The sequence below is a fragment of the Pteronotus mesoamericanus genome, unplaced genomic scaffold (assembly GCF_021234165.1).
Source record: "Pteronotus mesoamericanus isolate MK-2021 breed Mesoamerican mustached bat unplaced genomic scaffold, CSHL_Meso_final contig_657, whole genome shotgun sequence".
Classification (NCBI taxonomy): Eukaryota; Metazoa; Chordata; class Mammalia; order Chiroptera; family Mormoopidae; genus Pteronotus; species Pteronotus mesoamericanus.
The window spans coordinates 16,053,904-16,070,047 of NW_026555229.1; the positions used below are offsets into that span (position 1 = coordinate 16,053,904).

General features: G+C 46.3%; 1 protein-coding gene across 1 annotated transcript in view; it reads right to left on the bottom strand.

Annotated features, from left to right (window-relative positions):
* GFRA1 (GDNF family receptor alpha 1) overlaps nt 1–16,144 on the bottom strand; it is a 186,802-nt gene that overhangs the window by 168,022 nt on the left and 2,636 nt on the right. The gene's annotated exons all lie outside the window — the stretch shown is intronic.

Genomic DNA, 16,144 nt, shown 5'->3' on the forward strand with positions numbered 1-16,144 from the left:
CATCAGAGAGCAGGTGGCGGGCAGGAACTGGGAAGATCCCCAGGAATCATCTGGGTGCTGCAAAATAGTTTTCCACTGTGACAGCACATCTAGGGTGGGAGTGGGGAGAGCTGAGGGACACGTACCTTCCCCTCAGGGCAATAGGACACAAATTCATGATGTCACTGGGTTAGAACCACTGGGGTGGCCCATAGAGTCCACTCTGCCAGAGAGGAACAGGAGGGTCTAGCAAAGGAAAGTAAGTTATTCCATGGGGCGTTCAGAGACTCAAGCCCAGGTGTGTGACACATGCAAAGAATTCTTCAAGTCCCCAAGGCCAGTCCTCTTGTGGGTTCAACACCTCTGTCCAGAGAATTCCTTTACCCCGGAAGCTGGGAGGGAGGAAGGTCTGCCAACCCCAGCATCCCTTACAGCACGTGGAGATGCAGGGGTGGGGGTCAAGTCCATGGTCAGGGCCTACGGAGCAAAACCACCAGATTCACGGGGTCAGGGGGGCTATGCGTCTGCAAGGGGGACCTGGAGGAAGGCTGACTGAGAGAGGGGAAGGAACCAGAAGGCACAGGTTGCAGAGGCTGCGGCTCTGGTGCCTTCCTGGTTATAAAAGGCACCTCAGATGAAATGGAAAACAAAAGTAGACCTTTTATTTATTTATTTTTACAATGATGAAATATGAAACCGCTGAGTGTGAATTTTTCTATGTTAGAGTTTCTAAACAACACTTAGTACATGTTTTATGTCTTAAGTTAACTACTTGCTGGGCATGCCTGGCTCACGTCAGAGTGCGTATCTAAAACGCTGCTCAGTTCTGCTCTTGACAGGAAAATTCTCCATTCTTCTTAGAATATAACCCATGTGCGATCCCATAAGCACTCACCTCCCTCAGTTCCCAAGGTACACCAGCAGCAGGAGCAGCCCCAGGACCCCCGGAGGGGCCCTTTCTGGAAGGCCTGTCTATCCACGTAGGCTGTGCTTTCTCTCAATTAAAGGCGAGGGATGGAGGAGCAGGTCACCGAGCACCCGTGCCCGGGCCCACTGGGGCGCAGGACTGTTTGGGGACGCGCAGGAACAGCGAGGCAGGCCTGCAACGTGTCACAAGGGAGACACAGCTGGCTCACAGCCACACATGCTATCTCACCACTCAGCTCCGATCCTCACAGCGACCTTACAGAGGAGCTGTTACCCACATTTGACAAATCAGGAAACAGAGGCTTCAAGCAGTTAAAGAAGTTGTCTACGTTATGAAGGGATGAGCCGGGCTGCAAACCCAGCTCTGACTCCACATTCCTTCCACCACAGAACTCCTGCTAGCTGCCCCTCACCCAAGGGAGAGGAAAATACCTCCCGAATGCCAGGTAGCGCAGTTGGTTGGAATGTCATCCCAATATGCCAGGGTTGTGGGTTCGATCCCCAGTCAGTGCACATACAAGAATCAACCAATGAATGCATAGATGGGTGGAAAAACAGATCGATGTTTCTCTCTCTCTCTCTCTCTCTCTCAAATTAATAAAGAAAAAAAATTTAAAACTACCCAAGATTCTAACACTCCTCTTCCTGGATCCTCAGGTTTAAGAGAGAAGGTGAGTTTAATATGATTGAGATACGGCCAACATAACTTAGTAGAACTATCCAGCACGCAGCTGCACGGATGGATCTAAAAGAGGGCTCCTCACATTGAGACGGCAGAGCCTGAACCCACACAGGAAATACTGGTCAGAGCACCGAGCCCACAGAAACTCCCGAGGTGTGAGAGGCACACAGGTGGAAGCAGAGACCGCGAGACGGCCCCATCGTTGAACGGCTATAGTGACCCAGCCAGCCAGGGCAGGCCCTCAGCAAACTAAACCAGGGTCAAAGACAGGGAAGCATGAGGGAAAACCTCTGGCCAAGTCCATGGCTTTCTTCCTAAGCCTCCCTAATATTAGAAAGATGCCACAGTTTCTTGTTAAAATACAAAATAGGGCTTAGGCCAGAGAGGGCAGAGAAACAAAAGCATTTGGTTGCTTTTGTTCTTGACCTAACAATCAAAAAGGCAACAAGCCGAATAGCATGCAAGAAACTAGGCCACTGGAGTCGGACCAACTTGGCTGGAATTCAGAATCTTCCAGCAACTAGCTGTGTTGCCTTAGGCTAGTCACTGAACTTCTCTGAGCTTTGGTGTCCTTTTATGAGAAATGCAAATAAAAGCCTGCCTCCCCCTGAACCTCGACTCTGGGCAAACACTCAGGGCTTTTGTGAGGATTAAATGAAATAACCAATGAAGGCATCTTCTATCGTACCGCTGGGCACTCAGCGGGCATTCCACAATTAATGTTTTTCACAACTGTCAGTCTCGACACTGGCCCCGGGGCTGGGACTTGCGTTCCTGGGGACCATCACACCTAAACCTTCAAGTCTGAAGAGGCTTTCTATGGAAATCTTAAGCCTTGCTGGTTATGCCTATTTCTATTTTCCTAAGGAAGAAATCAGCTTGTCCCAAAAAGCTGATTTCTAAGAGCCAGATCTTTGGGAAAGGAACATATGACCAACCAGCCAGCAATCAAGAAGCAGCTGCCACCAAACCCAAAAAGAAGTCACTTCCAGACCCAGCCCTTCTAAGACGGGATTCTAGAGGAAACCCAAACCTAGACAAAGGAGACCAGGATGCAAATGGGTAGTGCTCAAGAATTCTGACCCTCACCCGACCCCATGCACAACAGAGTAGCAATCAGTGCACTTTCTCTGCAGTGATACAGCCACCAACAGCTGTGGAATCTCAAAAACAAGGCTGCTTGGGTCTAAAGTTACTCCTCCTTCACCGCGAGAGGAAAGAAAACACATTTCCAAGCCTCTACTTCTGTATGTTTTGCTTATGAGGAACAAATGTCGACAAGATATAGGATACACTGCTCTGTTTGCCATCAAAATGCACAGAACATAATTTTATATGAAGCTACGCCCGCTTAATTGTGATGCATTAAGTATTATGTTCATTGTTTCTGAAACTGAGTAGAAATGAATAATTTATTTCAGACAAAGGAAACTCCTGAATATGAAATGCCTCATCTTTTAAAATTACAATTTGGAAGACAAGAATGAGAAAATACTCCTAGTCAGTGAACCTTATACTGCTAATAGAAAACAATGCTTCTACTGTTTCTACTTTGTTTGCAAACATTACTTCTTCTTTTTTTTTTTTTTTTTTGGTAAACAAAATTTAATATAACATTCTTGAGAATGAATAATCAGCAAAGAAAAACGCTAGGTTTTCCCCACGCTCACAGCTTCTCAGCACAGGGCTAGCACATCTAATACTAATTTCCTGTGTTGGGCGAACAACCTTTCCTTTCCCACCCCACCAAGATTCCGAAGCCCCCCTGGAGTCCGCTCCCTGAACCCCTGCACCCCAATCTCTGCCACCTCCTTCCAGAGCGTACTTCCTGGCGTCCAAGTTCCCTCGGTCCTTCTCCGATCCTCTCCCGCCATGGCTTGCACTCTGTTCTTTCTTGGTTCTCCATCATCCTCCTATCACTCGCACTCTCGCTCGTTCTCTCTCTCTCTCTCTCTCTCTCTCTCTCTCCTCGCACCCCCCTCCCTCAGCAGGAGAGACCTATGTCCACTTAAATAATCTTCTATCCCTACTCCATGCTGATAAATTGGGAGAGGGCAAAGAAGGAAGTTGGAGTATTTATAAAAGAAGGAGACTGGCAGCCATCTACTACTGACTGCATTTTTCAAGTGCTCTGAGTGTTACCGCCAGGAACCTTGTGAATTGGGTACTAGTGTTGTCTCCATTTACAGACAGGGGACCTAGAACAGAGGAACTATTTAGCCGCAGTCACACAGCTCGTAAGTGCAGGAATGTGGAATTCAAATCTGGGTGTGTTTAACGCCCAAGATCTGCTCTTTACCACAACTCTTCTGTAGTCCGTTATTTCATAGGCTCGTCAGGACCTCGTCCCCGTCCCTCCCCAGTCCTGCCCCAGACTCTGGAATGAACTGGTCTGCTTGGTGGTTCTTGATGTAGGAGAGCATTGCCTGGCTCTGGGCGTGTTCTGACCCCAGATCAGCTGCAGATACAAGAAACAGCCCCTCCTCTTCCCACCCCCACCCCCACAATGTCATTAACACAATGTCATAAACACACCCTGGACTCAAGAAAGGGCGCACAGAGAAGGTTCAGTGACTCCTCAGAACCAGCTCTGCGACTTGCGGTAATTACTGGCTGCGGTCCCACAGCCGCCCTCCTCATCCTTCCCTCGCCGGCGTGCCCTGGGGTTAGCGGGCATCTCTTTCAATTAAGACAACTGCCTGCATTTAGAATCTCGCAGTTTTCATGCAGGCTCTCTCTTGCGAAATGTTCTGAGGCACGTTGAAGATTTGGCGGAGAAAACCGGCAAGAGAGACACAGGACTGGGGAGCTAGAAAAATTAAAGAGAATATAGAAGACAAATGAAGAAACGAGCCCCGTACGTCGAGTCCACGTCCCATCAAGTCCACAGAGAGGTTGGGTAGGTCCGTCCCTCTCAACCAGGACAGCGCTGGCCTGAGGAGCCACTCACACTTGCCTGAGCCACCATCCCCAAGTCAAAAAGCAGAAGGCCATCCTGAGTCCAGGATGGAGAGGGCAGCACTGGGGTTGGGGACGGGGCAGTGCAGGAAGGCGGGTGGGGAGCCAAGACCGTCCACATTCCCGCTGCCCACCAACGGCCACCTCCTTTCACCAGGCTGGTCCCTCAATGTCTAAGGGGCCCCACGAGCAATTTCCGGGGATACCCTTTCTCCTAACCACACGCCAAAAGGCCTTCCTCCTATCACTAGCATTAAGACCCTTCCTGACTTGTCTCTAGACCACCCTGCTCCCTGCACTCATCCCTGCTGGCAGCTGTTACACACGCCCGCCCACCCACCTGCCAGGACTGTCCCGGGAGCCCCAGGCTGCCTCAATGACTCCTGCTCCTCTGCCCACCACCGGCACCTAAATAGGGGGCTTTGTACACACGGTCTTTGCATCTTGAAACCGTGAACGTCCCCCACCCCAGGAGAAGGTACGTCTGGAAGAGAACTTGCACTTGACCCACACTTGCTCTACGTTCACCAGAAGCTGAAGCAAAGAGCTTCATTTCTGCTTCCCCAGAAGGTACCCTCTGCCATGAGAAGTTAGTCACCCACAACAGGCCATCTCTGGTGTAAGACATCCAGGGGGCGCTGCGTACACTTTTCTGACACAAAACTATATTAGGGTAAACCGTATGAAATGTCTGCGAGTCTACCCTGCTGACCTACAAAAGTGTCAGTTTCACATGAGTCAACCTAAAGAATTGCAGCCATGCTGAGGGACATTAACCAGCATCCTTCCCCGGTTCTGCCGAGACAAAGGCGGAGCCCTGGAGGGTGGCGCACCCTGCCCGGCTCCTCTCCCACCGCGGCTCGCGCCCGGTGCTCCAGCCACAGCAAGGGGCTTCTCACGGGCACCTTGGACGCTTAGTGTCTTTGCTCACAAGGTGGCCTCTGCCTGCCCGAAATGCCTTTCCCTCATCTCTACTCACCACACTCCTATCCATCCCTCAAAACCCAGCTCCAGGGCACCTTCAGCAAGCCTTCTCTGACCCACACCCCCATCTAGTCCATTATTCCCTCCTTGGAGCTGCACCTGCGCCTTGTGAGGAGTCCTACTCATTCACCTCACACTTTGCACCATATTTTGTTTTGTTTATACCTATCCCTAAACCAAAAAGAGAAATCTGAGGAGGTAACAGCAAGGTCGTATTTATCCCTGAGTCACATAGGTTTCGCACTGAACTCATAGCTCTCAATGAGTATCTGACGGGTGAATCTGGCAGAAAAGTTATTCCATCCCACAGAATGTTGAAAACTGATAGAGATCAGAGAAACTGACCGATTCTTCTCTTCATTCTAAAACAAATAAATGAATCATATATGTCATATGTAATTGATGACGAGTGTATACCATACACATACATATATGTTAATAAATAGATCACTCAGTAAAATGCTTAATAATCCTTAATACCCTTTGAACACTCAACTTTCACGGACTCTCTCCTGTCACACCCATGTCAATGTGCCACCGCATGGGCTCTGCAGGCAGGTTTCCTGGATGAGAATGTGCTCGTCCAACTCCTGTGAGCCCTCAGAGAGGTTTCTTAGCTGAACCTCGGTTTCCTCATCCATCAAGTAGAGCTAAGAGTACCTACTATTCACAAGGACGACTCAAGTTATTACCTATGCAACGCCTAGCTCATTGTTTCCCACAGCTGTTTAATTATTGCTTTATTTCCCTTGAGGTCTCATGGAGAGGGTAGTCATTGCCAATCGGGAATACGTTCGAGTTTCAGCCTGCTCACTCCTTTTCCCATTCAAATGCCACTTGCCATTCCTAAGCATATAAGAAATAATGGGGTTCCGTCAAGGACTCTCCGGTATTCCCTGATCTCCTGGTATCTTCTTCAAGAGTTTATTTGAAACTCAGAGAAGAGAGATCAATGAAACATTTCATAAACATGGGCTTTAAGAAAGCTGCTGGCCTGTTCCTACAGAGAATGTAATCAATACTTATTTTCATACATTATTAACTGTACACAAAATGATAATGTGCAAAGGGCACCAGAGCTATTGGTCGGCATGGCACTTCCCAGACCATCCAGAGGACCGCAAACGGAAGTAGTAGCGGTGCGGTGGAAGACAAATGAATAGGGGATTAGGTCACCTTAAAGTGGAACTAGACTGTGTATTCCTTTCCTTACCACTGTGTAATGCTATTTATATGACAACATGACAAAAAATGGCCTGAGGCATTTCGCTCTACTTTAGAAGCCTTCCATCTCACAAGGAAATGAAAAAAAGATACAATCCAGAAATCGCTTCTTTGGTTAATATTTCTGCAGTTCCACAGGAATGGTTTTAATAGTGTGCATGTTCTGGATTTTGGTTGTCAATAAGGAAGGCATGAGAATGCAGGGATAAATATTAAAATAATAGATATTGGCGTATTTCAACTTCAAAGGCCCTTTGTCAAACAGTGATTTACGTGGAACATGAGGGGGAAGAAATGGGGGATTAAGGAGGGAGAGAAGGGACTCGATATCTTCTCCTTAATAAAAGAACCAGGTCTGTGTTTAAAATTTCATCACATAACAGAAGAAAGAACACAGGCTTTAGAGAGGCGGGAACTAGATGTAAATCTGAACTCTTCCACTTACCAGCTGTGTGGCCCTGAAAAGTTACTCAACCTCTCTGAGCTCAGATTTCCTCAGAAATCAGAGATAATTCCTAGCCTTTAGCAGTGGCTAGGGACCCTAGGAAATAATGCCTAGGAACAGGCTGCCCAGGGCAGGGCACTCAGCAGGGGCTCCCAGGGGCCTTGCTCTCCCTGCACTTACCTCCCCTTTAAAGAGAGCGCAGGTTTGGAGATTACAGGGCCCAGGGACTGATAGGCAAGGTCCCAGAGGGAACTGCGGTTTCACCAAAAATAGTCCATTTGACCAAATGATTAAAAGTCTGTCATATGCTAATGCTTGGACTGGGCGGACCTTGGGCCAATTTAGTAGGAGTAAATTGCAATTGATTTTCGGAGAAATTGCTTGTTCTCTTGCCTTTCCTCAGCTGTGTCACACTCTCAACACACAGCTGCCTTTGTCACAGCCAGAACCAACTGAAACACGTGACAAGAGAGATCTTTTTGAGGCAAAATGTTGAATAATATAGACATCCACACCCATACGCTATAAAACACACACACGTGAGCAGGCAGCTATACAAATATATCTGTATCTCTGAGTGCATACATGTTTATAGAGATGTTCAGAGGGCTCAAATTTAGAAATAACTCTGCATCACAGTCGTATCCTTCTGTAGGTTTTGCAAATCCCACTGCAGTTGCAGACCTATCCTGACTCATTTTTATTTTTGAATAAAGACCACAAAACTGCACATCTCTAAAACCTCTCCATGCACAATCCCAGTTCTGTCTATGTGAGTCCCTGGATATGAAAACGGTTAAAAGATCACAGGAGATAAAAAGTCATAAGAATAAAGGTTAACAATGGCTGCTTTCACCCCTAATTTCTGATATGGTGATAAGCCCTCTTACAACATTAATTAGAAAGGAAAGAGAGATGAAAGAGAGGCCCAGGGGACATAATAAATTAGCCCCTTATGCAAATCGTCCATTCGTTTTCATCACTGACCCAGCTAGTTGAGTTTCTAAATTACAGGAAGTGGGTAGCTTCTTTAACAAAAATTCCAGATAAAGGATAATTTTTTTTTTTTTTAATCTGAGGACTGGGGGTGGGGGCTTACAGCAACAAATAATTTCTCAGTTGCTCTTGCAAGCAACTCTGAAGGGGGCCAAAGATATGAAAATTAATGTTCCAGCCACTAGTTTCTGTTGCCAAACACAGACGTTCATTAATCCTTCGAAACAATTCCAGAACAATGGACAACAACCCCTGTAACTAAAGCCGATGGCTGTGGTTCTCACCCAGTGTAAAAACAGCGTGTGGCATTCTAAGACCTGAACAGGTAAAGGACAATTTAAAAGAGGTAGGGAAATGCCTGGATGTAGAGAGTTTCAAATATCCTTTGAAAAACAAGCAGACACCTAATTTTACTTGTCATCACTGTCCTAGACAATTTATGTGCCACTGTCCTAGAAATTTATGGAACTCTCTGTTTTCTTGCCAGTAAAGTGAGGGGATTGGCCTAGAATGACCTCCAAAAGTCCTGCCGCATCTATGATCTGGTGGTTTTATTTATCCCTTTATAAAACAAACACGGCACTTCCGCATCTTTAATTTGTTTAAATAAAATCTTATGACATGCGTTTTGTCTACTGAACTCCCTCCTGGCTTCATTTTTTTCTCTTTCTTACTCTCGTTTTCCCTTTGTCCTCATGTTCTCCACTTCCTTATTTTTTATGTTGTTTTATCTTCTTCCATGTATTCAAATGAGATGCTATAAATAAATCGTTTCAAAGTAAGGTATATATTTAATAAGTCATCCTTTATGAATGTTATTAATATGAAAACTATATTTGCCAAGACCACAAATTTCTTTGGTATGAAGAAAATGCTAGAAGAAAAACAGTGAGTCCCAGAACACTACAAGATTCAACAACCAGGCCCTTAGAGAAGGAAGGAAAACGTGGTAAAGACAATTCTTAACCGCTGCCCCATTTTTAGAAAAGTGTGCCTCTCAGGAAGAGTAGACATTTGCCCAAGGTCATCTGCCTAGTCAGGGGTAAAGCGAGAAGTCTGACTCTTGGGCCAGTGCTCTTTGGCCCAAACTATCCTGATTTGATACTTTTTCTTGAGAATTTGGTACTGGGTCCCAGAGGGGAAAAAAAAAAAGGACCACCTAATGGAAAGAATAAGTTTCAACAGCAGAAAAGATGGCAGAAAGAACTACTTCAGAGGACTAAAGAGAAGAAATGAGGACAAACATACTGACTACAAATAATAATGAACCTTGTGACAATCATTAGTTCATACAATTCCTTATCACTCACTGATGTTTTATCTCCCTTCTTCTGGTAACAGGGCCCACAGTCACTCTGTGCCAAGTATTTGACTGCTTCTACCTTCACAGCCTTCACTGTCTGGATCTCATGAACCTTCTTGAGGTCTGACGGGTACCCGTAATGATAAAGTTTGCCTTTAGGAGAGTGGTCAGTGCCACAAGAAGACACAGATCCTACCAGGTCACCAGGTAGGTAATAAGAAAGTACACATAGACGACAAACCCATTTTTGTTAAAAAAAAAAAGAAAAAGATAAATATATTTATACATATGTATACATACACATATCATGCACATCATGTATCGATATACAGGAAAAATCTGGAAGACTCACATCAACATGTTTACAGTGATTATCTTTGGGAACTGGCACTGTGGGTACTTTCAACTCATTTTCCTTTTTGACTTGGTTGTCGTATCTTATTGTTCTACAATACAAGTGGATTGCTGAGAGGCCGGAGAGAGAATAAAAACCAAAAGTAGTGGCCTGTGAAAGTGGAGTGTAGGTGTACTTAGCACAGCCTGTGGAGACGGAGGCACCTCCCGCTGCAAGGCATGCCCTTCTCAGGGGCAGTAATTCTTTCTGCGATGAGGTGCATTGGAAGGAAGATTTATGGGGAGAGGTTAGAAGAATGGGAATCAGTCAAGCTGAGAGGGGAAGGCTGATCACAAGAATCCTTAAGCACAGGAAGAGCTCTCACCTCGCTGATCACCGGCTGCAGCCAACTCACCTCTGAACAAAGCACACAAGGAGAGGCCCCACAGGAAGGGGGACACTCAGAGGAGCAATAAGGAAGACCTTCCCCAAAGGAGAGGTAAGACTCAAACTGGGTTACAAAGAGGCAGAACTCCCCTCCAGGGCCCGCTAAATAGAGGATAGGTTTTTCATTTCTTGTCCCAGGAAGTTTATGAACATCCTTCCTACAGGTTTGGCATTGCTATCTTTTTTAGGACATAGAATCATTGTTTCAAGATCAGGGCATATGGTTTGCCGAAGAGAGGCCCAGGCTTGGAGTCAGGAACCAGTCAACAGCCAACACGGCCTGGGCACAGCATTAAAAATGGCTGAGATCCATTGAGGATCAGCCATGTTGCAGGCATTATGCTAAGCATTTTACATACGGTATCTTTAATTCACAAGAACCTATAAGGTAGGCATTACTGACATCACATTTCACATCCAAGGAGCCTGGGACACAGTAAGTGCAAAGACCTGCCCCAGACGAATTGAGGGACAGGGCTCAGAGGCAGCCAGGTAGGAAGAACTCTAGAGGGTGTGTTCTTCCTCTGGCACCAGTGTGTCCGAAGGTGTGGAGGCCTGAAGGTGCCTAGAGTACTGTTGGGACCACAGCTGGTCAACCCAGTTTGTGTGCACACAGGGTGGCTGGGGTGAGGCAGAAGGTCAATTAATAGAGGCACCTAGGGAGGAAGACTGAAGCCCAGTCGCCAAGGTGCTAAGATAAGACCTGGCAATGAGGAGACCCAGTGGGATTGGGAGAAGCTAGACACAAGGAGGCCAGTAAGGAGGCCAGAGCAAAGTTCAAGTGAGAGATAAGGAGGGGACAGAGAGAGGACAGCAATTCAAGATCACAAGTAATGTCAGCAGGACTCGGTGATAGGTCCAACTGAAGGCATGACGATGGCAGAGGGGGTGACGATAGCCCCGTAGCTTATACCTTAGGCAGATAATGTTATTATGTAAGACAGGAGACGGGGGAAGAAAAGGTATAAGGAGAAAAGGGGAGAGATCCATTGTGATCCATTGTGAATGTACTGAATTTGCAGTAACTGAGATACATCCAGATGCAGACAGCCAGGACTCACGTGGAAAGACTGGTTTAGAGCTCAAGAGAAGCAGGAATAGGAGGGAAGACTCTTGAGTCACAGGTGTAAGTGGCAGCCAAGGTCCTAGGAATGGATGAAGTTTACCTAGAGACTATGAAGAACAGAAAGAAGCCAACAGTGGCCTCCTCTAAGGCAGTGACATGTTCTGGCCTTACCTTCAAGCAGTGTGGCCCTAGCCAAATTGCCTCCCCTCTCTGAGCTTCAGTTCTGTAAAAGCAGAGAGTCAGACTAGATCTCTCAGGCCCTTCTATGATATTCAACCCCCCATGGTTAATAGGACACCTGCTCAGGGCTAGGAAGGAGGCTCCATCCTGAGAAGACACCCTGCATAATACTACATGAGTCCTGGGCTTTCTAGTGGGAGAGACAGACGCATAAATAAGTCCTCTCAATATGCTGTGATTAACAGCTATCATAAAGGCAAGAGCAAAATGCACCGTGAAAGAGTCCTGAGTGGAAGTGCCTGTCAGAGAGAATTGCAGCACAGCCCTCAGAGATGAAATTTGATCTTAGTCTTGAAGAACTAATAGAGACTTCCCAAACAGAGGCAGAGCCATGTGTGAAGGTACAAGAAAGCGAATGCCTTGAAGTACCTGGGGAATGGATCACTCCGTGAGCTTGAGCAGAGAGGAGGTGGAGGGGCCAAGGTGGCCTGCTAAGAAGTTGACCATATGCCAGAACAGATAAGCAGAAATGAATGGGAGCTCTTAAATAATGGGACAACACAATTAGCTGTTTTAGAGAGCTGAGTGGAAAGCAGAAGCCACTACACACCCGAGCTGCTGGTATTTTACAAACCTTTCTCTCTCATCACGATTTGACATCGGATGACCTTATAAGGCTCTTCTTCAACATGCACAAATTTTAAGTTTTTTTTAATAGTAACATAAGTATGATCGTATATTATAACAGAAATGTTAAGCATGGCTAATTATTCATAGCATCACTCAGAAAAGAAGGAGCCAGATTCAGAAGCGAATTTACAACCATCTCATCCTGGAGCAAACCATTACTTGGGAACCAATCTCAAGATGCTCCGGCTTCCTGGGAGGGTCTAAGCCACTCGTAGGACTTGGAAGGAAGTAACCAGACAGCCAGAGGGCTGGACCTTGTCTTGCACCAAATCAGACTTAGGCTGTTCAAATCCTAACAGCACTCTTTTCCCATGATCCGTCCACCTGATTCTTGTTCGCGAGTCCAATGACTTCAATGATATTCTCAGAAGGTCGGACATCTCTTAACTCTTCTCTACAATATCCAGCCTCGCGACCGATACTTTTAAACCATGAGGCCCTCTCTTTCTCTGGCTGCCATCAAGGTCCTCAGATCCTCCCTCTGAGCCTCCCTCCCAGGCTTTCCTTGGCACCCTACTTTACTTTCAAAATCCCCCCTGCTTTGTTCGCCCCACTCCAGAGAGTCCAACAACATTGCCAAGTTCATCTTCCTTTCAAATCATTATTTACTTCTTGAATTTTTGTGAAGAAGGAGATACAGGCAGAATGGAGAGTCAAGAGCTGAGAGCTGTGGCTGCCAGAAACACAGGTGTGAAACCCCACATGGTGGCTCTGTCCTCTGAACCTCCCAACGCCCCCTCCTGGTCCCCAAGGCACTTTCATGTGCTCTCTCCTATCCCACGCCCTCCTGCACTGGCTCACGGTTGCCTTTGTGCACTCTCGCTCACCGCTTGATTCTTTGCATCCGAGACCCCTGAAAACCACACAGGCATCAACCCACAGTAGAGGTACCTCCTGGAGCCCTTCCCAGTGCCTGAGAGGCCAAATGCCTCGGCTCTCCCGTTCCCACCAGAGTGGTCCCCTGACCTCCCACTGCACTTCTCGCCTGACTGGACTGCTTCCTTGCATTTCCCGTCCGCAGCCCAGGCTTCAGAACAGGTGATAGTTTGTAGATCAGACCTTACTTTGATTCCCTCCAGTGCTGCTGCCAGGCCACCAGCAATACCTCAATATGACCTTGTAACTGGTGATCAAGTAAACAACGGCAAAGGTGGCTGTGGATTTTGAGGAGTCAAAAGAAAATGGAAACTCAAGAATGTCAAACATGTCATATTCCGTGAGAGGTTTCAGCTCTCACTTAATGTATGTGGATAAACATTCTCTTCACAATGGGCAGAGAAATCCAAATATGGAAACTTCGATTGCTACCCTATCTGTACAAGGCAGAGGCCCTGTTGTCCTGGTTTCCTCAGAGAGATTTTTCAGGACAGAAGATATGTTCTAGAAACGCAGATTCAAACCATGCAAAGCAATATTTATCATCCTGCTCCTCTGCCCTTCTCCACCCTACAATTGCCAAACTGGATCATATGCATTATTCAATGACTTAAAACCTCTCTGGGCTCCATTTGGCTTTCCTGTACCCACTTAAGGCACAGAGTCACTGTCAGAAGTCAAAGCTCATTAGCACAGGAACCTAAATTTAATGCCCTTGAGATACACAGTGCAGCTCTAGACAAGGCCTTCTTGGCTCTGATTAATTCATCATGACTTCTGGGTTCGCACAGGACAGGTCTCGAAGACTCAGTGTCATATTGGCTATGAAAAGGCACCTGGCTGAAGGAAGGGTCCCAAAAGTGCATGAGTGAAACTTGGCCCATGCAGAAGAATTTCCAGGACTCATCAAAGACATTCAGATACACCGGTGGGATCTGGATCTGAGAATGACCCAGCCACTTGGAGTGTAGTGTGAAGGCAAGGAATGAAAAGGGAAATGCAAGAGCACAGTGGAGGCCTTCTGGAGGTGACCTTGGTCTTCCTCAGAATCAAGCACTGTTAGGTCCAGGCAGTACTCACTCCAATGGCCTCATTATACCAAAAGAAGAGAGATCCAGAGAGGGAAAATGAGTCTGTGAAAGTCCTGTTACAGTTCTGAAAATAAAGCCTCAATAAGCCTTCCTCCTTGCGTACTTCTCCCCTCTCGCTGTCCGTGGGAGGTCCATATCCTTCCAGGCACCAGCACGAAGACTGAGGAGTAGCGCATCCAGAGGGCAGGGGCAGGCAAAAGGCATTGCCCTTCACAAGCACTAGGAAAGCCAAGTTCATTCTGGTACCCCATCTGCCACACGCCATCCTAGCTCCTACAGACCTGCTTTCATGAGAGCCCAGATGGTCACAAACACTTGTCCTGGCTGGGCTAAGGGGACAAAGAGCATTATTAGGGGGTTGGAGTGGAAATTTTGGGCATTCTTCAGGGTAATGTATGAGTGCCTGATACTAAGCTTGTACCCTTCTATCTTATCCCAAAACACATATGCACGCACACATGGGCATGTGCACGCATGCACACATGCACATACTCTTTTCCTCTGGACCAAAAAAAGACAGGGTCATGTAAAGGAGTGCCTCTCCAGCTTCATGAGCACAGGAAGCACAGAGATCTTGAAATGAGATCCAGGAGGTCTGGGACAGAGCCTGAGGTTCCATTCCACTATCTCCCTCCCAGGGACACTGCGCTGCTGTCCTGAGGCCCATATACTGAGTAGCCAGAGGCAGATGTTACACAATCTTGGAATCAAACACCTCTGGATTTGTTAAATTCTAGTTCCACTATTTAGGAGCTTTTGATTCCTGGACTGGTTTCCTAACTTCACACTGCCTCAACCGCCTCATCTCTAAAATGGAAATAAGAATACCACAGAAGCATTTCATGCTGATTACGTAAGTTAATGAGGTGAAGCTTTTAACACAGTGTCTGGTATAGTATAAGAAGGGCGTGATAAATGTCAGTTGCTGGCTGCCTCTAAGATCCACAAGGGCGGGGGCAACACCTGTCTGGCTCACTGCCAAAATCCCAGGGGCTAGGATGTTGTCGGTGCTCAATGGATGCTGGTCAATGAATAAACGTATCTATAACACGCCCACACAGAAGCTCAGTATTTACACACTCCCTTGGTTCTATGGCTCTCTGCAGGAAAACATATAACATTTAGAATCCCGGAACACTCTCACCAGTAACAAACCATCATCTCATACAAAGAAATTGTACTTTAACCACCACGTATAACTACCACTGAGAAACACATCATTTGTGATGGCCATATATACTTGAGAAAATACCGTCACTGTAAACAGATAAAGACAACATCAGTCAGGAATCTGAAGATCATTAAGAGAGATTGCTGCGTTGCTCGTTATTTATGTGGCTGTCTGAAAGCAGATATTATGATAACCTTAATTCTAAAACGAAGTTCACTTCCCAACCAAATGTAGAATTTTAAGGAGAGACAAAACAAACCATGGGAAGCAAGAGTACTTTTTAAACAGCCACGGGGGCAGTAGTATATTCTCTTACACAGGCCCAAACTTGCCCAGGAAAAATTAGAAACAAAAGAACTGCTATCAAATGGTAGAGCTTTATCTTTTCCATCAAAGGCAGACAAATGAGTAAATACAAAATTCTTCCACAATCTCAGATCATCTTCAGACATCTCGTAAAGTAAGTGGCATCATTCAAACAGATTCCATTTCAGGGAGGCACAGTGCAAAGCAAGTAGCAAGAAGGGAATACGATTGCCACCTACAGACAGAACTGGCACTCCCTTTGCAAGAGCTGGCCAATCATATTTTAAGGTGGAAAAAAAAAATTCAACCAAGTCACCTCCCTCCAACCTCTTCCAAACCACCACACCACATTACTTCATTTAGAATTACTTTCAAGTCATACAATCATCTCTAGGCATTCTGCCTCTTCATTATCATCATCCTATTTCTAATTTCCCAGAAACTCTGCGCCATTCAACGTCTTATACACTATTTGAGAGCCAAAG